Source organism: Neophocaena asiaeorientalis, unplaced genomic scaffold (assembly GCF_003031525.2).
Source record: "Neophocaena asiaeorientalis asiaeorientalis breed wild unplaced genomic scaffold, Neophocaena_asiaeorientalis_V1.1 scaffold251, whole genome shotgun sequence".
Taxonomy (NCBI): Eukaryota; Metazoa; Chordata; class Mammalia; order Artiodactyla; family Phocoenidae; genus Neophocaena; species Neophocaena asiaeorientalis.
This window is the reverse complement of record NW_020173377.1, coordinates 5807695-5835669: the sequence shown is the minus strand read 5'-3', so window position 1 is coordinate 5835669 and position 27975 is coordinate 5807695. Positions and strand designations below refer to the sequence as shown.

The window sequence follows — 27975 nt, the reverse complement described above, 5'->3', positions numbered from 1 at the left end:
CTATAAAATAGATGAACCTCAAAAACATAATGCTAACGGAAAGAAGCCAGACACAAATGACTGCATATAGTATGATTTTGTTTATTTAAAATTTCTGGAATATGCAAATCTATAGAGACAGAAAACAGATCAGTGGTTGCCTAAGGCTGCATGTGGGAATCAAGGACTGAATGCAAATAGGCACAAGAGAACTTCTGGGGGTGATGAAAATGTTTTATAGCTAGATTATGGTGATGATTACAAAACTACAGATTTACTAAAAACCATTAACTTCAAGTAAACTAAACTTACTTTTACAATGGGTAAATTTTATGGAATGTAAATTCTACTTCAATAAAGCTGTTTTTAAAAGGCTAATGAACAGAGGAAGGATGAAAAGAATATATGAATATACACACGCACATAGGAAATAACTTTGTAATATAAAAATTTAAGGGATTCAGCTTGTTACTGATGAAAGTGGCAGAAAGTATTTTAAATAACACTCAGTGCGTTCAAGAGTGACATAAGAGAAACATTTTCACAAGCTGGTCATGGGAGTGTAAATTGGCACAACCTGTCTGGAAAGCAGTTTGGCAAAGTATACGAAGTGAGCTTTAAAACAATGTCCCCTTTGATTTACTTCTGAGAACTTAGCCTACAGAAGTAATAAAAAACATAAATAAAGATCTAGGTATAAAGATATTCAGCAAAGCAAAATTTATAATAGTTTTAAAAGATGGAACCTATGTAAATATTCAACAATGGAAGAACAGTTAAGAAAACTGCAGCCCATCCATGAATATTCTGCACTCTTTAAAAATATCTGTGTGCCTATGGCCCAGCATAGAGCATGTCATCACTGCTGCGACCACCACGACCTGCACTCAGGAGGAAGATCCTCTAAGAGGAAGATTCTCACCATTTCCTGCGGGTCATGGCTAGGAGAACACTGGTGGCATCCCGTAACTGTGCAAATGATGGTACACTTGAAATGAAGAAATGTGACCTTCATGGGTAGTAAGAGGGCCCTCGTATCACAACAGTGCTCGGTAGTGAAGAGAGACTCAGACTCTACAGGATGATACAGACTGTTTGCCAATGGAATCAAACAGAAAGTTATTTGTGGTTTTTGTTACTTATGTAATGTCAAGAAGTTTGTGGGGGACTTGAGGTCGGGATAAAAATCATAGATCACCTCATCACAGCTTACTGGGCTCATGGCTTTAGTTTTACTTGTGGACTTTCTGTCCCAGAAATTTGTAGAGTTTACAAGACAAAGAGAAGGTTGTGCTAAAGGAAAAGTAGGATTAATACACATGTACACTAAGGCCTTCTACGGGGATCAGGGCATTGTCAGAGCTCAGTTTCCCCTGAGCACTGGTCTGGCCTGTAAGTACAGTTACCACTCAGTATCCAAGGGGGATTGGTTCCAGGATACCAAGGGGGATTGGTTCCATGGATACCAAAATCCTCAGATGCTCAAGTCCCTTATATAAAATAGCATTGTATTTGCATATAACCCTATGCACATCCTCCCATATACTTTAAATCATCTCTAGATTACTCATAATACCTCATACAACATAAATGCTATGTAAATAGTTGCCTGTGCATGGAAAATTCAATTTTTGCTTTTTGGAACTTTCTGGAATTTTTTCCCAAACATTTTCAATCTGCAGTTGGTTGAATCGGTGGATGCAGAGCCCATGGATAGGGAGGGCCAATTGTATAATGGAAAAAATGAGGTCTGTTTGACTTTATATTTGAAGCATACAACATGGCAACTTTGTGGAAATGACCGTTTATTTTCATCTGTGAGAAAAACCACTGTGTAATGGGAACATCTGTTTAGAGAGCAGCAGTCATCACTGATTACTACAAGAAAGACAATTTTCTTCCTGGGCTTAGGTCAGATGGAATGGATGCTCTATGTGTCCAGGAGGCAACAAAGATTGCATCTGCCTATTATAGATCTGTATAGGGGATCATACTGATAGAGCTGCAGACTCAACATTATGAAGGACACAGTATGCATGATCTTGGAGCCGGTTACTATACACAAGAAGAAATACAAGAAGTAAGAAGAATGACCCTATTATGCTTCTCTGAGATAGAACAGCACACAGCAATACTGCCAGTGTTGAAGAATGAAAGGAAACTGATGTTGAAGTGAAGAAAGAAATTGAGAGCACAGTCTAGTTTGCTACAGTTGATCCCAAACCACCTTTACAAGAACTAGGCCATCACTTCTATTACAGTGATTCATCTTTTGAAGTTTATGGATCAAGTGAATCACTTAAAGGAAGACTGCAAGGACTTCCCTGGTGGTTCAGTGGATAAGACTCCATGTTCCCAGTGCAGGGGGCCTGGGTTTGATCCCTGGTCAGGGAACTAGATCCCACATGCCACAACTAAGAGTCCACATGCCACAACTAAGAGTCCGCATGCCACAACTAAGAGCCTGCATGCCACAGCGAAGATCTCGCGTGGTGCAACTATGACCCGGAGCAGAATGAATGAATGAATGAATGAATGAATAAATAAAGGAGCACTGTAAACTTACTATTATGCCTTCAACAGAACATTCAATGGTCAACTTTAAGAAACTTTGTGTTCTCAACTTTAAAAGAAATAAAACCCATCAAACAAACAAACAGTTTGTAAACGTGTTTATGCTACTCTATAAAATTAAGTTTAAAAAGATGGGAGAAAAATTTAATGGGTTCCAAAAGTCCAGTGGTACAGTGAAAAGTACATCTTCTTTCCCATGCCCCACAGTTTCCCAATTTCCCTCCACAGAAGCAAATATGTTACTAGTCTCTTCTATAAGAAAAAATGAAATTTTTAAAAACTGAAACAAATCGACAAACCCAAAAGACAATTTAAAATGTTTAAAGGGGGATTCCCTGGTGGCGCAGTGGTTAAGAATCTGCCTGCCAACGCAGGGGACACAAGTTCGAACCCTGGTCCGGGAAGAGCCCACATGCCACGGAGCAACTAAGCCCACGAGCCACAACTACTGAGCCCGTGAGCCACAACTACTGAAGCTCACACGCCTAGAGCTCGTGATCCACAACGAGAAGCTACTGCAATGAGAAGCCTGCGCACCGCAATGAAGAGTAGCCCCTGTTCACTGCAACTAGAGAAAGCCTGCGCACGACAATGAAGACCCAACACAGCCAAAAATAAATAAATAAAATTTTTTTTAATGTTTAAAGGAAAAGTTCATAAATTCTTACATTCAGAAAGAAAAATATGGAGGGAGAAATACAAACACTTTGTAATTAACATGAACCAAGTGGCAGAAGATACAAAAAGTATAGGCTGGGGGAATTTGGAAGCACTGAGTTAAATCTATGGGGAGATAGAATAAGATATTAGACATGTAGGATAGGAACTCTCTCATATCTATACTTACAGAAACAACTCATCCTAAAATAAAATCCAATTCCAAAGTCAGGCAGAGATTTTTCCCTCTTGTGTCAGTGAGTCACAAAGCTGTCTCAAGCTTATTTTACCCATCAAGCCAAAAGACATACCACTCTCTTGTTATAAGGATTATAGCTAGGTATGTTTAATGAACAAGGTATTACAATTAGAGGAAAATACCTTATATCTGTTATAAGTAACAAATTGTATCCCTTAACTGTGGCAGTCAAACTACTGCCTTTTGCTTCCTGGCAATGTTAACTCTACTAATTCATTCTCTAACACAGAAATAATGCCCCCCATGGTGGGTTGCCTACTGCAGTTACTGCATGCAGAAAAGGAGAGAGCTTCTGAAGATCTGAGAATAAGTGTATTAAAATACAAATTTCATCTTCATTGTGACTGCCATTATAAACTGAGGTATCACAGAGTGACTTGTTCACAGACAAAAATTTCCCAAGCAATGGAATAGCTGAGTCACTATTCACCAAAGACTTAATTATCTCATATAGTCAGTGAAAGAAAATGATATAATATTACAAAAGTCATCTATTTTTGTAGTCTTTGTTCAGGGTTCCAAAAATGAATTTCAATATGGTTGCTGACTCTGAAAGTGATTTTCACACTCAGATTTACCTCTTAAAACATTTGGGTACATTCTTTTTCTGGGATTAAATTAAATAACATCTATGCATCAATCGAGTTACACCAGAGGTAATGCTCCACCAACTTCTAGCTGAGTTTACAATATAACGTTAGCTTTTTCTAGAATGGGCAAGTCAACTGAGCTGTAACATTCCCTTGGGCTTTATGCCATTTTCTCAAGTTTAAAATTGAAACATCGGTTGAAGAAAAATAAGTACAACCTAACAGCCTATGCAACTTAATTACAGACAGATTAAGCTGCACACATCAGCTTCAGAACAAAAAGAGTTAGAAAAAAACTAAAAAAATCAAATATGAGATTTTTACTGCTGAAATGGTCTATAAAATACTCTCATGGATGAGATAACTTAGGACCTCAAAGAAGCTGCCTGCACAAGAACACAAAACAAATAAGGCAAGCTGGGAGTGGGGGCCAGGGCCTCTAAAACATTCTATTTCACAAATCAATAGCCTCCACAATCTCAAAAATATCTATATAGAAAACTGATTAAACTTTCAAATGACAAATTTAAGAATCACTCACTTGACTCAAAATATTCGCAATAAATAACCTCATTAGAAAGGATCTACATACCAGTAAAAATGGTTAACATTTACTGAATTCTTACTGTGTGCCAGGCTCTATATTAAGTCCTTTACATGTATTTAATTCACTTAATTCTCACCACTCCCCTGTGAGGTATTATTATTAACCCCACTTTAAAAACAAGAAAATTGAGGCAGAGTTTCTGGCAAATTACTTGCCAGAAGTCACCAAGCAAATAGGAACTAGCGTATGAATCCATGTAATGATCTCCTCAGCTGTAGTCCCTAAATCCCCACTTCTGACCTCGCAGCTCTTAACCATTCTACTATACTGCCTTTTAAATTTTAGTCCAATTTCTCATTTTACAGATAAGGAAACTATGTCCCCAAGGAAGAGATAAAATTCAATCAAGGTTGAAAATCATTTAATAACAGTACTAGTATTAGGATGCAGGTTTCCTATTCCCATTATGCTCTCCTATTTCACACTGGGTTTTTCCTATTTTTCTATCATCCTATTATCCTCTTTCACATTGGGCTTTTCCTATTTTCCTATCATTTTTCCTATTTCACACTGGGCTTTTCCCCTCTTCTGGTCTTTTTCAAAATTAATTTGTTTTTCTGAGCATAAAATACTTATCACTGAAGTCAAGAAAGTACAGTAAAGTATAGAAGAAAATTAAAATTATTCCTCCCAGCTTCCAAGGATAATCATTGTCAACAGTTTAACTTATTTATCTATATGCATTACAAGACCAACACTCCATTGCCCTGCCCCATATGTTTAAAGAAGTTTAGAGACCTACTTTGTAAGTAGTTGTATATTAATTTGACTTTTTCACTTAAATCACTATTTTCCCAAGGCATTAAATATTTTTTGAATATGACTAAATGGCTACATGACATTTCATACATTTCATTAAGATATTTAACCATAGGTCTTCTGACTATATATATAGAAGACTTCTTGCAATTAATGTCTTTGATGAAAGTGTTATACATATATCTGTTAATATTCTTAGATTAAGTCCCTGAAAATGATATTACTGAGTTAAAGGGTATAACAATATATAACACACATGTGCTGCTTACTATTGCCAAACTATTCTAAGTGCTTCACAGATACTAGCTTGTTTAATCCTTGCAACAACCCTGAGAGATGAAATGAATGCCCAGAGACAACAAGTGACTGGCCCAAGATCATATGGCTAAGAAAGTGGCACAGCCAGGATTCACACCCAGCTAGTCAGAATCCAGGATGCAGGCTCTTCATCATTATGCTGGACTATCTTAATTCCACACTTTTCAACCACATGATGCCAAGTCTCCTAGACGTTTACTACAAATGTACAAAAATGATCTAAGGAACCTGTTTTCAGTAAGCATCTCAAGAGATTCTAAAGTTTGAAACCACTATCCTGATCTAAAAATTTTTAAATAGTACAACATCTAATAAACCCTTCTCATAAAACCACTGACAGACCACTGACAGTTTATATTGGCTGATGTTTAATATACAAATGGGAGGGCCAAGTAAGAGAACACTCAAAAATGGTTAAAATACGTCTTCATGACCTGGGATTAGGCAAATGCCTTCTTAGACATGATACCAAAAGCACAAATACTAATATAAATTAAAATTTTAGGGTTGTTAGAATTATTTTTAAAATGAAGGATAAACTGAACTTCAAAATTTAAAACTTCTGTGCTATAAAAGACACCATAAAGGGGCTTCCCTGGTGGCACAGTGGTTCAGCATCCACCTGCCGATGCAGGAGACATGGATTTGTGCCCCTGTGCGGGAAGATCCCACATGCCGCGGAGCGGCTAGGCCCGCGAGCCACGGCCACTGGGCCTCTAAATGATGTTTAAAAAAATCAACAAAAAAAAAAAAAAAAAAAAATACACCATAAGGCCACATATTATATGATTCCACTTACATAAGTCACCTAGAATAGGCAAATTCATAGAGGCACAAAGTAGAAATAGCAGTTATTAGAGCCTCAGGGAGAAGAGGAGAGTTATTTAATGGGTATAGAGTTTCTGTTCAGGATGACGGAAAAGTACTGAAAATGGAGACAGCAGAAGCAAGAAGAACTACAATCCTGCAGCCTGTGGAACAAAAACCACATTCACAGAAAGACAGACAAGATGAAAAGGCAGAGGGCTATGCACCAGATGAAGGAACAAGATAAAACCCAAGAAAAACAACAAAATGAAAGAGAGATAGGCAATCTTCCAAAAAAAGAATTCAGAATAATGATAGTGAAGATGATCCAGGACCTGGGAAAAAGAATGGAGGCAAAGATCGAGAAGATGCAAGAAATGTTTAACAAAGATCTAGAAGAATTAAAGAACAAACAAACACAGATGAAAAATACACTAACTGAAATGAAAAATACACTAGAAGGAATCATAGCAGAATAATTGAGGCAGAAGAATGGATGAGTGACCTGGAAGACAGAATGGTGGAATTCACTGCTGCGAAACACAATAAACAAAAAACAAAGAAAAGAAATGAAGACAGCCTAAGAGACCTCTGGGACAACATTAAACAACCACAACATTCGCATTACAGGGGTCCCAGAAGGAGAAGAGAGAGAGAAAGGACCAGAGAAAATATTTGAAGAGATTATAGTCAAAAACTGCCCTAACATGGGAAAGGAAACAGCCACCCAAGTCCAGGAAGCGCAGAGAGTGCCATACAGGATAAACCCACCAAGGAGAAACGTGCCGTGACACATGGTAATCAAATTGGCAAAAATTAAAGACAAAGAAAAATTACTGAAAGCAGCAAGGGAAAAACGACAAATAACATACAAGGGAACTCCCATAAGGTTAACAGCTGATTTCTCAGCAGAAACTCTACAAGCCAGAAGGGAGTGGCATGATATACTTAAAGTGATGAAAGGGAAGAACCTACAACCAAGATTACTCTACCTGGCAAGGATCTCATTCAGATTCGATGGAGAAATGAAAAGCTTTACAGACAAGCAAAACCTAAGGGAATTCAGCACCACCAAACCAGCTCTACAAAAAATGCTAAAGGAACTTCTCCAAGTGGGAAACAGAAGAGAAGCAAAGAACCTACAAAAACAAACCCAAAACAATTAAGAAAATGGTAATAGGTACATACATATCGATAATTACCTTAAACGTGAATGGACTAAATGCTCCAACCAAAAGACACAGGCTTGCGGAATGGATAGAAAAACAAGACCCATATATATGCTGCCTACAAGAGATCCACTTCACTTCAGACCCAGTGACACATACAGACTGAAAGTGAGGCAAAGGAAAAAGATATTCCATGCAAATGGAAATCAAAAGAAAGCTAGAGTAGCAATACTCACATCAGATAAAATAGACTTTAAAATAAAGAATGTTACAAGAGACAAGGAAGGACACTACATAATGATCAAGGGATCAATCCAAGAAGAATATATAACAATTATAAATATATATGCACTCAACATAGGAGCACCTCAATACATACAGCAACTGCTAACAGCTATAAAAGAGGAAATCGACAGTAACACAATAATAGTGGGGGACTTTAACACCTCACTTACACCAATGGACAGATCATCCAAAATGAAAATAAATAAGGAAACAGAAGCTTTAAATAATACAATAGATCAGACAGATTGAATTGATATTTATAGGACATTCCATCCAAAAACAGCAGATTACACTTTCTTCTCAAGTGCACACGGAACATTCTCCACGATACATCACATCTTGGGTCGCAAATCAAGCCCCAGTAAATTTAAGAAAATTGAAATCATATCAAGCATCTTTTCTCACCACAACGCTATGAGGTTAGAAATCAACTACAGGGAAAAAAACATAAAAAACACAAACACACGGAGGCTAAACAATACGTTACTAAATTAACCATAAACAAGACGAAAAGACAACCCTCAGAATGGGAGAAAATATTTGCAAATGAATCATCAGACAAAGGATTAATCTCCAAAATATATAAACAGCTCATGCAGCTCAATATTAAAAAAACAAACGACCCAATCCAAAAATGGGCAGAAGACCTTAATTGATACTTCTCCAAAGAAGACATACAGATGGCCAAGAAGCACATGAAAAGCTGCTCAACATCACTAATTATTAGAGAAATGCAACTCAGAACTACAATGAGGTATCACCTCACACCAGTTAGAATGGGCATCATCAGAAAATCTACAAACAACAAATGCTGGAGAGGGTGTGGAGAAAAGGGAACCCTCTTGCACTGTTGGTGGGAATGTAAATTGATACAGCCACTATGGAGAACGGTATGGAGGTTCCTTAAAGTAAAAATAGAATTACCATATGACCCAGCAATCCCACTACAGGGCATATACCCAGAGAAAACCATAATTCAAAAAGACACATGCACCCCAATGTTCATTGTAGCACTATTTACAATAGCCAGGTCATGGAGGCAACCTAAATGCCCATCGACAGATGAAAGGATAAAGAAGATGTTGTACATATATACAATAGAATATTACTCAGCCATAAAAAGGAACGAAATTGGGTCATTTTTTGAGACATGGATGGATCTAGAGACTGTCATACAGAGTGAAGTAAGTCAGAAAGAGAAAAACAAATATCGTATATTAACGCATATATGTAGAACCTAGAAAAATGGTACAGATGAACCGGTTTGCAGAGCAGAAACTGAGACACAGATGTAGAGAACAAATGTATGGACACCAAGCGGGGAAAGCAGCAGGGGATGGGGGTGGGGGTGTGATGAATTAGGAGATTGGGATTGACATGTATACACTGATGTGTATAAAATGGATGACTGAGAAGAAAAATAAAGTACTTAAAATGGTTGAAGGTGATGGTTGCAATACATTGTGAATGTATTTAATACCACTTAAAATGGTAAAAATGGTAAATTTTCTGTTATGTGTATCTTACAATAATACTTTTTTAAAGGCACCATTAAGACAATCTACACAATGGGGAAAAATATTTGCAAATCATTCATCTGATAAAGGAATTGTATCCAGAATATACAACTCAATAATAAAAAGATAAGTAATCCATTTTTTTAAACAGGGAAAGGATATGAACAGACATTTCTCCAGAAAAGTATACAAATGGCCCATAAGTACATGAAAAGATGCTCAATATTACTAGTTAGTAACTGGGGAAATACAAATGAAAAACACAGTGAGACACTTCATACTCACTGAATGGCTACAATAAAAGAGACAGATAATAACAAGTTTGAACAGGAAGTAGAGACACTGAACCTTCATAAATTGCTGGTGAGAATATAAAATAGTACAGCCACTTTGGAAAACAGTTTGGCACTTGCTCTACACAAAAACTTGTACATATATGTTCACAGTGGCATTTTTCTTTTTCTTTTTTTAATATTTATTTATTTGGTTGCCTGGGGTCTTTGTTGCAGCAGGCGAGCTCCTTAGTTGTGGCACATGGGCTCCTTAGTTGCAGCCTGTGAACTCTTAGTTGTGGCACGTGAACTCTTAGTTGCGGCATGCATGTGGGATCTAGTTCCCTGACCAGGGATCGAACCTGGGGCCCCTGCATTGGGAGCGCAGAGTCTTATCCACTGCGCCACCAGGAAAGTCCCGGCATATTTTAATAGTCAAAAAATAGACATGACCCAAATATCCATCAGCTGATAAATGGATAAATGAAATGTTATATATATCCCTACAAAGGAATATTATTTGGCAATAAAAAGGTATGAAGTACCAATACATGCTACAACGTGGACGAATCTCGAAAACTTGTGCTGAATGAAAGAAACCAGGCACAAGAGGTCACATGTTGTATGACTCCATTTATATGAAATTTCCAGACAGGTAAATCTATAGAGACAAAAAGTAGATTAGTGGTCACCAGAAGCTGGGAGAAGAGGAAATGGGGAGTGACTGCTAATGGGTACAGAGTTTCTTTTGGGGGCAACGAAAATATTCTGGAATTAAATGTGGTAATCACTGCACAATTCTGTGAATATACTAAAAACAACTGAAGTGTATCAAAAAACTAAAAATAAACTAAAAAATATGGTTAAGAAATTCATGATAAGGACATAAATTTTGAAATTAAGTGCTTAGAAGTGGTAATTTAAGACTGTAAGTAGGGCTTCCCTGGTGGCGCAGTGGTTAGGAATCCGCCTGCTAATGCAGGGGACACGGGTTCGAGCACTGGTCTGGGAAGATCCCACGTGCCACAGAGCAACTAAGCCTGTGCGCCACAACTACTGAGCCTGTGCTCCAGAGCCCGCGATCCACAACTACTAAGCCTGCATGCCACAAGTACTGAAGCCCACACACCTAGAGTCCATGCTCAGAAACAAGAGAAGCCACCGCAGTGAGAAGCCTGTGCACCGCAACAAAGAGTAGCCCCCGCTCACCACAACTAGAGAAAGCCTGTGTGCAGCAACGAAGACCCAATGTGGCCAAAAAAATTTTATTTATTTATTTTTTTAAAAATGACTAAGTATATGAATTTAGAGAGAGAATGAGGCGTGGAATCTAAAGGATAAAGGTAAAGTCTTTATGGAAACTATAAACAATGGAAACAAAGATGGAAATGTCAAAACTGTCAAAAAAGTCAAAAAAATTAAGAAGTAGGAAAGTATGTGTCATGCAAACAAAAGTTTGAAAAGTTCTATTAAAATTCACACTGAGGAAAATGGAAAAGTAAGTTTCAGAGTAGAGAGAAAACAAAAATAACAACCAAAACAAAATCATTCAATGACTCATCTAAAGAGATTCCCTGATGACTTTAAAAAAAAACAATCTAACTTAGTACATAAAAAATAAGGTTAAGAAAATACACATACAGTCTAAATTTATAAAATTGAAGGCGATATGGACAGACTTCACCAAGTGTAGCGCACTAGCAATTTTGGGCAAAACTGAAATTTAACCAGAATACTTTGGATACATATTAACAATATTGTTTTTACACAGCAAATTTATAGGACAAGATGAACTGAACGATGTTGGATTCCCTGTCAGTAAATCAAGCACTCCCTTTTGTCCTAAATAGACTGAGGTGATGATGAAAAACGGATGATGGCACACTGCACTCCAGAATGTCAGCTCCATGGGGGCAGGGACTTTGTTTCGTTTAACTAGAACAATGCTTAGCACACAAGAAGAGCTCAATAATATTGGCTAAATGAATCAACAGCACTTTGAAATCTGTGTATATATTTTAGGAATTCCCATCTAGATTAGGGAATTCTTCACATCTAGAAACGGAATTTTAATGAAGAGCCAGAGATAACTGAGCTCTAAAACTAGAGCTTCAGGGAAGAAAAGAATTTTCCTTGAAATACCACACTGACTGGAGGCAGATAAGAAGTCTACATAACTTGCTTGTGCTGTTAAACGCTTAAACATAATCATAAATTTCTTTTATTTTTTACATTGCCAGCATAATGAAAAACATAAATGAGTCTGTACAATTCTAAAGAGTTAACTTTTTAAATGGTAAAAATAACTATATACGCTTAGAATTCATCATGGTCAAGTTATAGGAACACACAATACACAAGATAAAATCCCCTAAAGACAAAGATATGATTTAAGTAAAATACAATAGATAAAGCCACTATCTAAGAGATCTAAGCAGAAAATATAAAACCTAACTGTTAAAATCTATTCAATACTAACTAAACTTAGAACGATGAACACAGAAAGAAAACAAAATCCTCCAGCTTAAAGGAATTCAATTCAGGATAATAGACAAGAAAAAACTACTAGACAGTGATAAACACCATAACAACGATAAGAACAATTTCTAACAATGCCTGATTCAGCTAATTTACTTATAAATTTACATGGAGGATCAAAAAAAGACACATCTTCAGATGGGAAAAGACACATACTATAATTTCACTCATATGTGGAATATAAAAAACAAAACAAATGAACAAACCAAACAAAAACAAACGTAGATACAGAGAACAGAGTAGTGGTTACCAAAGAGGAAGGGGGGAGCGAAATGGATAAGGTCAACTGTATGCTGTATGGTGACAGATAGAAACTGAATTTTTGGTGGTGAGCACAATGTAGCATACACATAAGTAAAAATATAATGCTGTACACGCAAAACATATAATGTTATAAACCAAATTACCTCAATTGTTAAGAAGACACATCTTATTTTAAAACATTACATGTATAAGAAGTTTCTATACCTGTCACATAAATAGTAAAATCAATACCAACGAAACAAATGGTGTTTTTTAATAAAAATATCACTAAGAAGGTTGCATTTAAATATTTAATCAACACAGTTATTACAAAATTTTGTTCTTTAAATCAAAGTACTCTATTGTTAGAATAATGACAAATATCATTAGTTAGTTCATTTCACCTCACCTCTCTTTTTAAAAAACATACTTGTGGGCAACAGACATGCAATTAAAGCTGTAGTTCAAGTTCAAACAACTCCCTCTGAACACACTAAAAAGACAGCCCACTAAAACATCCTGTTATATTTCTCACATTTGAATACTGTCTTAGATTTACCTCTACTAAGAACTTTATTTGAATCTAAAATATCCAGCAAATTTTGGGACTTCCCTGGTGGTCCAGTGGTAAAGAATCCACCTTCCAATGCAGGGGACACGGGCTTGATCTCTGGTAGGGGAACTAAGATCCCACATGCCGCAGGGCAAGTAAGCCCGAGCGCCACAACTACTGAGCTCACGCACCTCAACTAGAGAGCCCGTGTGCAGCAAACTACAGAGCCCAGGTTTTCTGGAACTGGCACGCCACAACTAGAGAAGAGAAAACTCACACACCACAAGTAGAGAGAAGCCCATGTGCCGCAACAAAAGATCCCACAAGCTGCAATGAAGATCCCATGTGCCACAACTAAGACCCAACGCAGTCAAAAAATTAAAAAATAAGAAAAAAAAATTTTAAATACCAAAAAAAAAAGAACAAGCAAATTTTGAGATGAAATATTGTTTCGCTTTCCATTAATAAATAGGTATGTCTTTAAATAGATCAGTTTCAACTCTAAAGTTTAGTAAAGAACATAAATTGGTTCAAGTATGAGAGATTTCTATTACTAAAACTAATTTTAGAGTATTTAATCTGAGCAAACTTGATGCTATGTAAAAAAGCTTAAGCAATTTTTGGCCCTTTCTGTTGATACAGGAGTTCACTTGATAGTTTTCCAAAAATTATGCTGCAAATACTGAACTTTTAAATAGTCATAAACTAGAAAATTAATCATACCTTAACTTTTTTTTCATTCTCAAATTGTTTTTCAAGATCCTGAGATATTTACACTCTGTTTCAGGCATATTATCTTAGTAGCAAAGCCGGATTTACACTAAGGAAGTGACAGTGCAGATTTTGGGTTTTGACATGCATGCTTTACAATAGAAAACATTGTGCAAGTAAAAAAGTACTAATGTTGAGAACTACAACATATGCTAGATAAAATGGTACATTTTTTTAAAGTAAGACTGCTGCTATATACTTATACTGGGCCAAAATTCCTAAAAAGCCATTCCTCCAAAATCTCCTTCTTCCCCTACCCCCTGCTCAAAATAACTTTTTCCATCCTAGAACTCATAAAATGTACTTAAAATACATATTTCAGTACATCTTTATTATCTTTCCATTAATGGATATCTCTCTGAAAATGAAAATATTTTATTTGACCCCTTTGCTCCAAAGCAACTTAATTATGTTTTTCCATTAAATTTATTTATTTTTTATTATTATTATTGGCTGCATTGGGTCTTCATTGCTACACATGGGCTTTCTCTAGTTGCGGAGAGCGGGGGCTACTCTTCGTTGCGGTGCGCGGGCTTCTCATTGTGGTGGCTTCTATTGTTGCGGAGCACGGGCTCTAGGCACGTGGGCTTCGGTAGTTGTGGCTCGCGGGCTCTGGCGCGCAGGCTCAGTAGTTGTGGCACACAGGCTTAGCTGCTCCGAGGCATGTGGGATCTTCCTGGTCCAGGGCTCAAACCCATGTCCCCTGCACTGGCAGGCGGATTCTTAACCACTGCGCCACCAGGGAAGTCCCGTTAATTTTAAATATAAATGTTTAAAATTCACTCTAAATTTAATGGAGGGCCTTAATCCATTGCCAGTGAGCTTCCATACCCACCACTCCACTGAATAGCCCTCAAGTCACTGATGAGACTACTACTTGACAAATCCAAGGACTGCTTTCAGCTCTTAAAAGGTGACACGAGTATTTTCTCAAAAACTCTTCCCTGCCTTGTACCTCACGAATCCAATCTTTCCTGGTCCTCCTACTTCTCTGGTTGTCCCTTCCAACTCTCTTTTCTTTTTCCCTCACAGCAGTTCAAATGTTGATCATCCCCAGGGTTCTTTCCTAGCTTCTACTTTTCTAGGATGTACAAACCTCCCTGGGCGTGTATTTCCTACAGCCTTCACTATATGGGGTAGTGACTCCCAAATCTGTCTCACTCCATCTAGATGATTTGGTTGCACTCCGGGAATTTATCTCTAACTGATCTTTCTACTATATTACTCTACTGGGTCTCCTTGCCTCTGAGCACAATTCCAATGTCTTTCATACTGTCACTAAGACTGCTGCTCTAAAAACAAAGTTTTAACCGTGTAATTCTATTACTTAAAATCTTTTGGCACCCCTCACCACTTGTCCTAAAGGAAAAAGGAGCATGACATTAAAATCCCTCACAGGCTCGTCCTGAACTGTCTTTTCTGCCTCATCTTCTATTCCTCACCTAAATGATATCACACAAAATCAGTTTCTCAAACAAGCCAACTATTTTTATTCCTATCAGTACCAATAAAACTATCACTCATGCTGCCTAAAATGTACTTCCCCCTCATTTGCATGCTAAAACCTGCTCTCCTTTTAAGATTTGTTTCAGATATCACCTCTGGAGAAGCCATTCCCTCCTTCATTGCCTTCTCAATTGGTCATTCCATCCTCAACACTTCTACTGCAGTCCATTTGAATAGTATCTCTAAGCAATTATTTCACTGAATTGTAATTTTTTGTAGACATGTCCACTTACACAGAATCCCTAAAAACAGGGGTTATATCTTTTCACCCCTTTATCCCTGCCAGCTAGCAAACATGCCATAGTAGATGCTTAATAAAAAGATGTCCAATAAGCAAATGTTATGTAATTATGTTGCTCTCTATTTTAAATACTCTGATGTTTTACAAATGGCCAACAGGCACATGACAAGATGCTCAACATCACTAATCATCAGAGAAACACAAATCAAAACCACGATGAGATATCACTTCATACCTGTCAGAATAGCTATCTTCAAAAAGACCACAAACAGGGCTTCCCTGGTAGCGCAGTGGTTGAGAGTCCGCCTGCCAATGCAGGGGACACGGGTTCGTGCCCCGGTCGGGGAAGATCCCACATGCCGCGGAGTGGCTGGGCCGTGAGCCATGGCCACTGAGCCTGCGCTCCGCAACGGGAGAGGCCACAACAGTGAGAGGCTCACAGACCGCAAAACAAACAAACAAAAAAAGACCACAAATAATAAATGTGGCAAGGATGCGGAGAAAAGGGAAACCTTGTATACTGTTGGTGGGAATGTAAATTGGTGGTCACTATGTAAAACAGTATGGAGGTTCCTCAAAAAACTAAAAATAGAACTACCATATGATCCAGCAATTCCACTCCTGGGTATATAGCCAAAGAAAATGAAAACACTAAATCAAAAAGATACTTGCACTCCAACGTTCACAACAGCATTATTTATAATAGCCAAAATATGGAAGCAACCTAAGTGTCCATCAAAAGACACACACACACACACACACACACACACACACACCGGAACAGCACTCAGTCATAAAAAAGAATGAAAAATTTTCCATTTGCAACAACATGAATGGACCTAGAGGTTATTATGCTTACAGAAATAAGTCAAAGAAAGACAAATACTATTTGTTATCACTTACATGTGGAATCTAAAAAATAAAACAAGCCAATTAATATAACAAACAGAAACAGACTCACAGATACACAGAACTAATGGTTACCAATGGGAAAGGTGAGGGGAGAAGGGCAAAATTGGGGTAGAGGATTAAGAGGTACAAACTATCAATATTACATATAAAATAAATAAGCTTCGAGGACATTGTACAGCACAGGAAATATAGCCAATATTTTATAATAACTTTGAGTAGAGTTTAATCTATAAAGAATTTGAATCAATATATCATACACCTGAAACTAACATAATACTGTAAATCAACTATATCTCAATAATAAATAAATACTCTAATGTTTGACCCTATGAACTAATATATCCCAGTGTTTTATTTTAAAATATGATCAATACAGATTCAGTCCATGACAAGGCAGATAAACTGGCAAGATAAAGTTGATGAATAGATGTCTGGGAAAAAAACATCACTTATGACTAAACCCCATAACTCAATGTCAGAGTTATTCACAAAAGATACTAAGTACTGTATCAATGATATAGACTTCTCTCATAAAAAGGAGATTGCTACTTCAAATTATAATTTCTTTAGGCCTTAATTTTCTCTTCTCTGAGAGAAATACAAACCATTTACCTTATGGATATTAGACTACTCATAAAAGACTAGAAAACTTTATTTTTGCTAAAATGCATTCTTCTTCTTCTTTTTTTTTTAAATGCATTCTTCTTTGACAGCTCCCAAGGCTGTATAATTTTCAGAGTTGGGAAATAAGCTGAGTGTAGCAGAACGGATGACAGTACTCAATTATTCCACTGATTTTTCCTAAATGAATATTAATTACACTTCCCTGCCCAATTATGTCATGTTTGGCCATATAACTTGCTTTGGCCAATGAAATGTGAGTGGAAGTGACATGTACCACTTCTGGGCAGAAACTTTAACTGTAATTCCATGGCTCTGAATAGCTCTTCGCCTTCTAATACCTACTACCAGAACATGTATGTCCCAGACAGGAGTTGCTCCTTCAGCCTCAATTCCAGAAAGGAGAACAACTGTGGATGGAGCTGCCATCTACCTAAGTATTTAACATGAGCAAGAAATAAATCTTTGTTGTTATAAGGCACTGAGCTCTTTGGGTTGTTTATTACCTCAGTATAACTAGCATAAACTAATCAACACACTGAATCAGTTGTTCTTCCTCTATAATATCATAATACACAGGCATATGACACTATAAAATATTATACTAAAGGTTTTTTATTGTCTTATGCAAATAGACTTATGATTTTAAGAGGGCAGACACTTCTTTTTTCATCTCTAGCACCTGGTAGTAGAAGACTGAAAAATTTGACTGATAGTTTGCTGAAAGAACTATGTAAGTACCCATTATGTATTGTCCAACAAATGAAGTTACATAGTTACTGAAAAATTTTTAAATGTAATACAAAAATAACTTATATTGTTTAAAAAAAAAGCTGAAGAAATCAAAATACCTTATACTGTAAAGAAAAGTTGAAGAGATCTGATGACCATCTATTTTACCTGATCTTAGGTAAAATATCTTAACATTATTCTAAAAGGTTTCGCCAATATATTTATCAAAGATTTCAATAACACCATTTTACTTACAACATATTCACTTGATAACCAGAAAGGAAAGAAGTGTGGGAGCAGATGTCCAAGCTGATGCACTGTTAAGTTCACATGCTTCCTTATCGGTTCATATTTACAAATGTTTAGTTATTGTTTCTAAACAGTTCCTATAGGAATGGCTGACCTAGAAAACTGACAAATAACAACTCAGATGAACCAACACATAAAAATGCATAATTCAGTAATTTTAAAACTGCTAATCTAAAAAGTCACTTAGCACTGGGATAAAAAACATATAACCTCTAATGGTATTAGTAAATTAGGTCATTAAGAAAAGGTTATGTCCAATACCACATGATATCACTTATATGAAGAATCTAAAACATGACACAAATGAACCTATCTACAAACAGAAACAGACTCACAGACATAGAGAACAGCCTTGTGGTTGCCGAGGGGGAGCTGGTGGATTGTGAGTTTGGGGTTAGTAGATACAAACTATTATATATAGAATGGATAAACAACAAGGTCCTACTGTTTAGCAAAGGGAGCTATTTCAATACCCTGTGATAAACCATAATGGAAAAGAATGCATATATGCACAACTGAATCACTTTTCTGTACAACAGAAACTAACATAACAGGAACTTCCCTGGTGGCACAGTAGTTAAGAATCCGCCTGCCAAAGCAGGGGACACGGGTTTGAGCCCTAGTCCGGGAAGATCCCACATGCTGCAGAGGAACTATGCCCATGAGCCACAACTATTGAGCCTGAGCTCTAGAGCCTGAGCGCCACAACTACTGAAGCCTGCGTGCCTAGAGCCCGTGCTTCAAAACAAGAAGCCTGTGCACCACAATGAAGAGTAGCCCCGCTTGTTGCAACTAGAGAAAGCCTGCGCATAACAATGAAGACCCAACGCAGCCAAAAATAAATAAATAAATAAGTAAACAGATAAATAAATTTTTTAATTAAAAAAAAGGAAAAAAGGAACACTTTGGCCATCTAAACACTAACTTTTCCTTTTTTTTTTTGCGGTACGCGGGCCTCTCACTGTTGTGGCCTCTCCCGTCGCGGAGCACAGGCTCCGGACGCGCAGGCTAGGCGGCCATGGCTCACAGGCCCAGCCGCTCCGCGGCATGTGGTATCTTCCCAGACCGGGGCACAAACCCGTGTCCCCTGCATCGGCAGACGGACTCTCAACCACTGCGCCACCAGGGAAGCCCTAACTTTTCCTAGTTTTTAAGTTAAATGATGTCAGAAAGCTCAAAGTCACAGTACCAAAGCAGTTTATAAATTATAAAACTGTTTAAATATAAGGTTGTATTATTTTAAAAAGCCTCCTCATTAAAAGGAAAGTTCTGCCTATAAATGTACAACATCCAAAAGAGGCAGAAGATAATCAAAGAACTAACACTGGAAAAGGGGAGATTCTGGAAAGACTTTGAGAATCTAATTGAAAAAGTTCTCTTTGAACTTAAACCCTTATTAATTAATGGTATAGTGTTCCCAAAATTTCTACTATTTCAAGAGATTATAAAACCAAATCTCCTGGAAATGGAAGTATCCTATAGCCAACAAATAAATAAAAGGACATAAATCTGAATCTACCTAAGAGAGCCATAGTAAACATATTTTCTTTTTAAATGAATAAATTGATGTTGATTTATTTAGAATAGGTGGTATAGTTGCACAGTTCCAAAAGAACTAAAAAGGTATATACGCTGAAAAGTCTTCCTGCCACCTTATCTCAGATCAACTCAGTTTTCATCCCCGAACCCACTCTCAGGTAACCACAGTTACTAATTCCCTTGTATCCTTCCAGATCTCTTTATGCATAAGCAAATAACAAATATAGATTCTTATTTTCCCTCCTTTGCATAAAAGGTAGATTACTATATACATTGTTCTGTGCCTCATCTATCATGTTGTTTTGTTACCTGACGATACATATCGTGGAGAATTCTCCGTATCAGTACAAAGACAGATTCCTCATTCTTTTTATAGACTTTACAATGAAGCAGAATCTCAAAAAGTCAGCCTTACTTTATAACTCATCTTATAATGCCCTTGTGATCATCTCAACAAAGACAAATATGTAATGTTGCTGCAATAAAAAAATATGTGGAATTTAAAAAATCTTATCTGATATTTTTATTATAAAGAATTTATTAAAGTATGGAACACCTATAGAGAAGTGAACAAATAAAAAGTGTATAAGCCTGATGAATCACCACTAAGCCAACACACTCGTGATTTTTTAATATTTCATGATCTGTTAGTATCTAGGAAATATGTTAGAGAAAATTAAAAGTGTTGACTTCCTACACTTCCATTTGGGACACAGTTTGGGGGCTTATGTTTCTTATATTCCATTTCACATAGCTTGATCTTTGTTATTTTTCTTTCAAAATTTTAATTAAGTAGTTCGTACATACAAAAATAAACACAAACATATGAATAACAACTAAAAAATAATAAAAGAAGTATTCATGTACCTAACACCTATCTTGAGAACCCCCTCCCTACCCCTCCCATGAGGCAAGCTGTATGCTTAAGGGTTAAAAGTACAGACTCTAGAGCCAGACTGCCTGAGTTTGATTATAAGGTTTACCACTTATTAGCATTATGATTTGGGGAAGTTAAAGTTTTCTGCACTCTCATTTATAAGCTCCTATACTAATAAATGAGAATAATAATAGTGCCTGCTTCACAGCAGGTACTCATTTAATTATGAGAATTAAATAAGTATATATTCGTAAAGTATTTAACACTTTCCAGCATATACTACGTAAAATTTAGCTATTTTTGTATTCACTCTCTGCCACCCTCACAAGGAAATATGTTTACCACTCTATTACTATATAAGTAGTAAAATGGATGTATGGATGAGAATTGTGATTTTTAAATTTTATACTAACTGGCTACAGAGTCTAAGTATTCCTTTGCAACTTGCTTTTTTCATTCAAAATTTCTGAGATTCATCTACATTGATACATACGGCTATTGTTCATTCATGTTCATTCCTGTACAGTATTCTATTGTGTAAATTAAAAGAAGTATCTACATATTTCTGTCAATAGACATCTGGATTATTTCCAGTTTTTGCTATTATGAAAAATGCTACTACTAACATGCTTGAACATGTCTCCTGATACAGATTTGTAAAGAAGTTTTTCTAGAGTATATATCTAGGTAAAGAACTGCTGGGTCACTAGGTATATACAAGTTTAACATTATAACAATGTCAAATTGTTTATCAAAATGCTTATATTATAGCATCACATGCTTCATTAGGAAAGAAGCAGCATTAAATCAATGATCTAAGCCTCCAATTTAAGAAACTAAAAAACAGAAGAGGAAATTAAACCCGAAGAAGGCAGAAAAATGGATATAATAAAGGACAGAAATCCATGGAACAGATAACAGAAGAAAATAATAAAGAAAAATCTATTTAAAATAACTGATTCTTGGGCTTCCCTGGTGGCGCAGTGGTTGAGAGTCTGCCTGCCAATGCAGGGGACACGGGTTCGAGCCCTGGTCTGGGAGGATCCCACATGCCGCGGAGCAACTAAGCCCCGTGAGCCATAATTACTGAGCTTGCGCGTCTGGAGCCTGTGCTCTGCAACAAGAGAGCCCGCGATAGTAAGAGGCCCACGCACCGCGATGAAGAGTGGCCCCCGCTTGCCACAACTAGAGAAAGCCCTCGCACAGAAATGAAGACCCAACACAGCCATAAATAAATAAATTAATTAATTAAATTAAAAAAAAAAAAAAAACTGATTCTTTAAGAAGATCAGTAAAGTTGATAACTCTCTAGCCAAAAAGATAAAGAAAAAAAGAGAAAAGATACAAATTATCAGTATTGGGAACAAGAGAGGTAAGTAACATCACTACTGATTCTATAGATATTAAAAGGATAATAAGGTAATGTTATAATTTTATGCCAATAAATCCAACAAATAAGATGAAACAGAGAAATTTCTTGAAAGACAAAAACTACCAAAGTCAATGCGAGAAGAAACAGACCTGAAAAGCCATATAGCTAACAGAGAAATTAAGCTCATAGTTTAAAACATTCCACACACACACACACACACACACACACACACACACACAAAGACACAAACAGATCCAGATGACTTCACTGGTGAACTCTAACAAGCATTTAAGACTAATCTTTCATGAAGAAAGAAGCAAAAAGCCTGAACAAAACAATCAACCAGCAATGTATAAAAGGATAATACAGTACAATGAAGTGGATTCTATCCCAGTAACACAAAGTTGGTTTAACATTCAAAACTCAATGTAACTGATCATATCAACAACAGAGTATGAGAGTTCCCAGTGCTCTACAGTGTCACCCACACTTGATGTTATTTTTTTTTAAATATGTATTTATTTGGCTGTGCTGGGTCTCAGCTGCGGCACACGGGATCTTCTTTGCGGCATGCAGGATCTTTAGTTGCGGCATGCGGGATCTTTAGTTGCAGCACGTGGGGTCTAGTTCCCTGACCAGGGATCAAACCCAGACCTCCTGCATTGGGAGTGCAGAGTCTTAGCCACTGGACCACCAGGGAAGTCCCAATACTGTCCAACTTTTAAAATGAGTATAGGGACTTCCTGGTGGCGCAGTGGTTAAGAATCCACCTGCCAATGCAAAGGACATGCATTCAATCCCTGGTCCAGGAAGATCCCACCTGCCACGGAGCAACTAAGCCCGTGTGCCACAACTACTGAGCCTGTGCTCTAGAGCCCACATGCCATAACTACTGAAGCCCATGTGCCTGGAGCCCGTACTCCTCAACAAGAGAAGTCACCACAATGAGAAGCCCATGCACTGCAACAAAGAGTAGCCCCTGTTCGCCGCAAGTAGAGAAAGCCTGCACACAGCAACAAAGACCGAACACAGCCAAAAATAAATACATTTATAAAAATAAAATAAAATGAGTATAAATGGTATCTCGAGGTTTCCGTTTACAGTTCCCTAGTTACGCTGATCTTATTATCCATTCTTTCTTCCTCTTCTGTGAAATTCTTATTTGTCTCTTTTGACCATTGTTTCTGTTGGGTTGTATTCCTTATTAATTTGGACAAGTTCTTTCTATATTCTGGATACCAATATTTTACAATATTGGTAAGATACATAACTATCTTCTGTTAGTTGTTTTTCTTCATTTTTTTCATTCTATTTTAACGAACAAAATTAATTTTAATGTATTTGAATTTATCAATATTTTACTTCAATGTGTTCTTTTTGTGAATTATTTATGGTATCCTTCCGTACACCAAGGGCATAAAGATAGTCTATATTCTCTAACAAGAGACTTAAAAAAAAAAAAAAAAAGACAAATTTTTTTTTTGGCTGTGAGGGCTCTTAGTTGCAGCAAGCAGGATGTTTGTTGAGTCATATGGGATCTTTCGTTGCAGCGTGCAGGCTTCTCTCTCGTTGTGGCATGCAGGCTTCTCTCTAGTTGTGGTACATGGACTTCTCTCTAGCAGGCTTCTCTCTAGTTGTGGCGCATGGGCTTCTCTAGCAGGCATTTCTTTAGTTGTGGAGCATAGGGTCCACAGCGTGTGGGCTCTGTAGTTTGTGGCACACGGGCTCTCTTGTTGAGGCATGCAAGCTCAGTAGTAGTGGTGCACAGGCTTAGTTGCCCTGTGGCACGTGGGATCTTAGTTCCCCGACCAAGGATAGAACCCACATTCCCTGTGTTGGAAGGCAGATTCTTTACCACTGGACCACCAGGGAAGTAAAATTTCTTTCTTTTTTTGGCTGCACTGGGTCTTCACTGCTGCAAGTGGACTTTCTCTAGTTGAAGCGACCAGGGGCTACTCTTCGTTGCAGTGCACAGGCTTCTCATTGAGGTGCTTTCTCTTGTTGCAGAGCACAGGCTCTAGGCGCACAGATTGCAGTAGTTGCAGCTCATGGGCTCAGTAGTTGTTGCACATGGGCCCTAGAGTGCATGAGCTTCAGTAGTTGTGGCGCATGGGCTCAGTAGTTGCAGTGTGCGGGCTCTAGGGTGCATGGGCTTCAGTAGTTTTGGCACGCAGGCTCAGTAGTTGTGGCTTGTGGGCTCTAGAGCACAGGCTCAGTAGTTGTGGCACAGGGCTTAGTTGCTCCGCAGCATGTGGGATCTTCCCGGACCAGGGCTCGAACCTGTGTCCCCTGCATTGGCAGGTGGATTCTTAACCACTGCGCCACCAGGGAAGCCCCCTGAAATGGTATTTAAATAAGTTTATTCCAGAACTTAAAGTGACTGACAAAAAAAGTCTACCTTAAAATGAGGCACACAAATGCAATCTTTTAACATGCCAAGAGAGAAACCATCTTGAAAATAAGAAATCATACTTTGGAAACTTCGAATTTTGTCTACTCACTATGAATCAAATCCTCACCACTTTCCAATCACTTTATTATAAAGTCAGCTTATTAAAGCAGATGGGTGTTTCATAACCCACTACAAAACATACCATTTTAGTTAGTAGGGTAATTTGGCTGGGTTAAGGGGAGGCATGGCTTTCCCCTAAACTACAAATCCAAGATTCTTAATCCCAGGGCTTGGAACTTGGTTCCCTAAAGATTTCTGCCCTATTGCCCCACCTCCACAGCCTTCCTGTAATGGAACCTGACAAGTTCACCTCTGTCATTTAACCTAAACTACCTGCTCAATCCAGCAGTAGAGCTCCTTAACACACAGCTGCCTCCAGATTATCCCTCTGGCTTTACGCCTTTTCATGCAGACCTTTATACACCAAGGACACCTGTTATTTTCTTTTTTTTTTTTTGAAGTACGTGGGCCTCTCACTGCTGTGGCCTCTCCCGCTGCGGAGCACAGGCTCCGGACGTGCAGGCTCAGCGGCCATGGCTCACAGGCCTAGCTTCTCCGCAGCATGTGGGATCTTCCCCGACCGGGGCACGAACCCGTGTCCCCTGCACCGGCAGGCGGACTCTCAACCACTGCGGCACCAGGGAAAACCGACACCTGTTATTTTCTATCCTAAATCTTCAGGGTCCAATTCAAGCCTTCTCCACCTTAATCACATAGAGCTCTTAATTCCATTTAGAACTTAATTCTTCCCTAGTTGTTTATGAGGCTAGGTCTGGCTTCCCAATTAAACTATAAGCTCCTCAAAGACTGAAGTGATATCTTAATACTTTCATTATGCCCCATGTTGCCTAATATAGCATATACACTCTTACATGTTTCCTGATTGATTAACTAGATTCTCATCATATAACTTACTCAACTCCTTTAACTCCATATCTTCAAGTAAGGTAAGCCAAGTATGCTAATGATTTTTATTCCTTTTAACAGGGAAAGCATACAAACTTGGCAGTACTGGACAATGGATATTAATCAGAAGACTATTTGAACTGCTTTTACTCACAACACTTCAGATACCAAATGTGTGGCTGTCTTTTCTAACACTACTCCAATTTTCTGAGACAAGCCGAGTGTCCTAAAATTCAATTCAACTCTGACACTATCTACCCGGAGTTAATGTCAGACCCCAAAGATTAAGGGCTCAGTCCCACAAGACTGCCCCCACTTCTACCGCCAGTCAAAAGTCCCAGGTTGTCACCGATACTTGCAACACGGATACAATTTAGGAATGGTCAAATGAAAGAATTGCAAAGGGCAAGGTATGAGGAAAAGGGCTAGGAGCTTCCATGTTTTCTCTGGTGAGCCACCCTCCCAGCACCTCGATGTGATCACCAAACCAAAAGCTCCCTGAATCTCACTGTTCAAGAGTTTTTATATAACTCAATCTTCATCCTGCTACCCCTCCTCTTCCCAGAGATTGGTAAGCGGGCCCCAAAGTTCCAACCCTCTAATCACTTAGTCTTTCTGGTGACCAGTACCATCCTGAAGCTATCCAGGGGCTCCCAGTCACCAGTCATCTTATCAGCATACAAGAGACACTCTTATCACTCAGGAGATTCCACGAGTTTTAGGAGTTGTGAGCCAGGAACCTGGGACAAAGACCAAATTTTTTTTTACTGTATCACACTATTTCTTTAACACATTCAAAGGTATCAAATAACTTAGTTGAGGAGACTCGAAAGGCAGATATTCGAAGAAGAAAACCTTTTTAACAATTAAAAAAAATAAGCATACAGGTCTTACCGTGCAAACACACCAACTAAAAATATAAAGAAAAATTAAAATAGCCACAAGCTACTGAACACAGATCTTCCTAGACTTATGATGGTGTTATGTCCCAATAAACCCATTGTAAGTAAGCTGAAAATGCATTTCATTCACCTAACCTACCGAACATCACAGCTTAGTCTAGCCTACCTTAAACATGCTCAGAACACTTATATTAGCCTACAGTTGGGAAAAACCATCTAACACAAAGCCTATTTTATAATAAAGTGTTGAATATCTCATGTAATTTATTCAGTATTATACTAAAAATGAAAAACAGAATGGTTGTATGGGCACAGATGGTTGTAAGTGTACTGGCTGTTTACCCTTGGGATTGTAGAGCTGACTGGGAGCCGTGGCTTGCTGTCGCTGCCCGGCACCACAAGGGAGTATCATACCACATTTTGCAGGAAAAGATCAAAATCTTAAGTACTGTTTCTACTGAATGTATTATCACTTTCATACCATCATGAAGTCGAAAAATCCTAAATTGAACTACTGTAAATCAGGGACTGTTTGTACTTATTCTGTGCCAAACATTCTGCTAACTGCTTTACAAGAATTCCCATGATCTCTACAACAATCCTATGAGGTGAATCTCACTATTAGCCTCATTTTTAGATGAGGAAAACTAAGGCACAGAGACTCCTCAAGGTCACACACCTGGCAAGCAATGGAGCCAGGATTCCAACTCAGGTAGTCCAACCCTAAAACTTCTACCAGCAGTGTTCAATGACCCCAAAGATTTGATAGCAGCTCTATCTTCCCCTCCTCAATTCTGCTAACTTCTGGGTTTGCATTTCCCAGAATACATCATTCTCTTCAGGCTTTTCTGCCTTAAACACACACTATTCCCTGGGGCTGGAATGCCCTGCTCTATTTTATACAGAGAGTAAATGCTCACTCTTCATACAGTAGCTTAAAAACAACTTTGTCTATGAAGCCCTCTTCATTCCTTCCATATTTGCTGCCCCCAACCCTAGGGAAGGAATACATCACTCCCTTAGCTCCTTGGAAGCTATGATTCGTAGATACTTCTATTGTTGGACTTATTTGTATTGTAACTATATTTTTCAGTACTATCTGCTGGGCACTACACTGCACACATGAGACACTCAGATACTTGTTAAGGACTAGGAATGGTCCCAGTTTAAGTTCAACTATAATTTAAACGACTACTTCCTTCTAGTCAAGACAACACCATTCATTCTAACAATATTTTACCATGCTCTATAGGCCTGCATATGCAAAAGATGCACTGATGAGAAAAATTAGTATCTTAAGATTCCCACGTTCAGACTGGGACTTATAAATTGCATCTTTCCAACCATTTCTCAACTCCCACATTAAGACTTTGGCACTAGAGCTTCTCAATAATACCAAAATTTTGTCTCTACCTCTTCAGTATTCATATCTTACTCTTGGTTAGACTTTTGTTTCAACAAATGTAGTTAAATTTCGAAACACCATCTACTAAATTCAATAAAAAAAAGTCTAACCAAGAGTAAGACATTCACACTAAGAAACTAGTGACAGAAATTAAGCCACACAGTACTTCAAAAGCTGCTCTGCTAGACTATCCACACTGAACTCTACATTCTTCCACTTCCTCCACACTAACCTGCTTTCACTAACCTATGACTCCATCTAACAGTCCTCTTTTTTTTTTGTGGTACGCGGGTCTCTCACTGC

General features: G+C 37.9%; 1 protein-coding gene and 1 pseudogene across 20 annotated transcripts in view; one reads left to right on the top strand and one right to left on the bottom strand.

Annotated features, from left to right (window-relative positions):
- SLMAP (sarcolemma associated protein) overlaps nucleotides 1-27975 on the bottom strand; it is a 146833-nt gene that overhangs the window by 108359 nt on the left and 10499 nt on the right. The window contains exon 1 of one of the 20 annotated variants that reach the window (XM_024746308.1): nucleotides 13851-14289. The exons of the other annotated variants lie outside the window; for them this stretch is intronic. The gene's annotated coding sequence lies outside the window, so the exon portion shown is untranslated. Of the gene's footprint in view, nucleotides 1-13850; nucleotides 14290-27975 lie in introns of those variants that run through there. 20 annotated transcript variants of the gene reach the window in all.
- LOC112400512 (pyruvate dehydrogenase E1 component subunit alpha, somatic form, mitochondrial pseudogene) lies at nucleotides 841-26756 on the top strand (annotated as a pseudogene).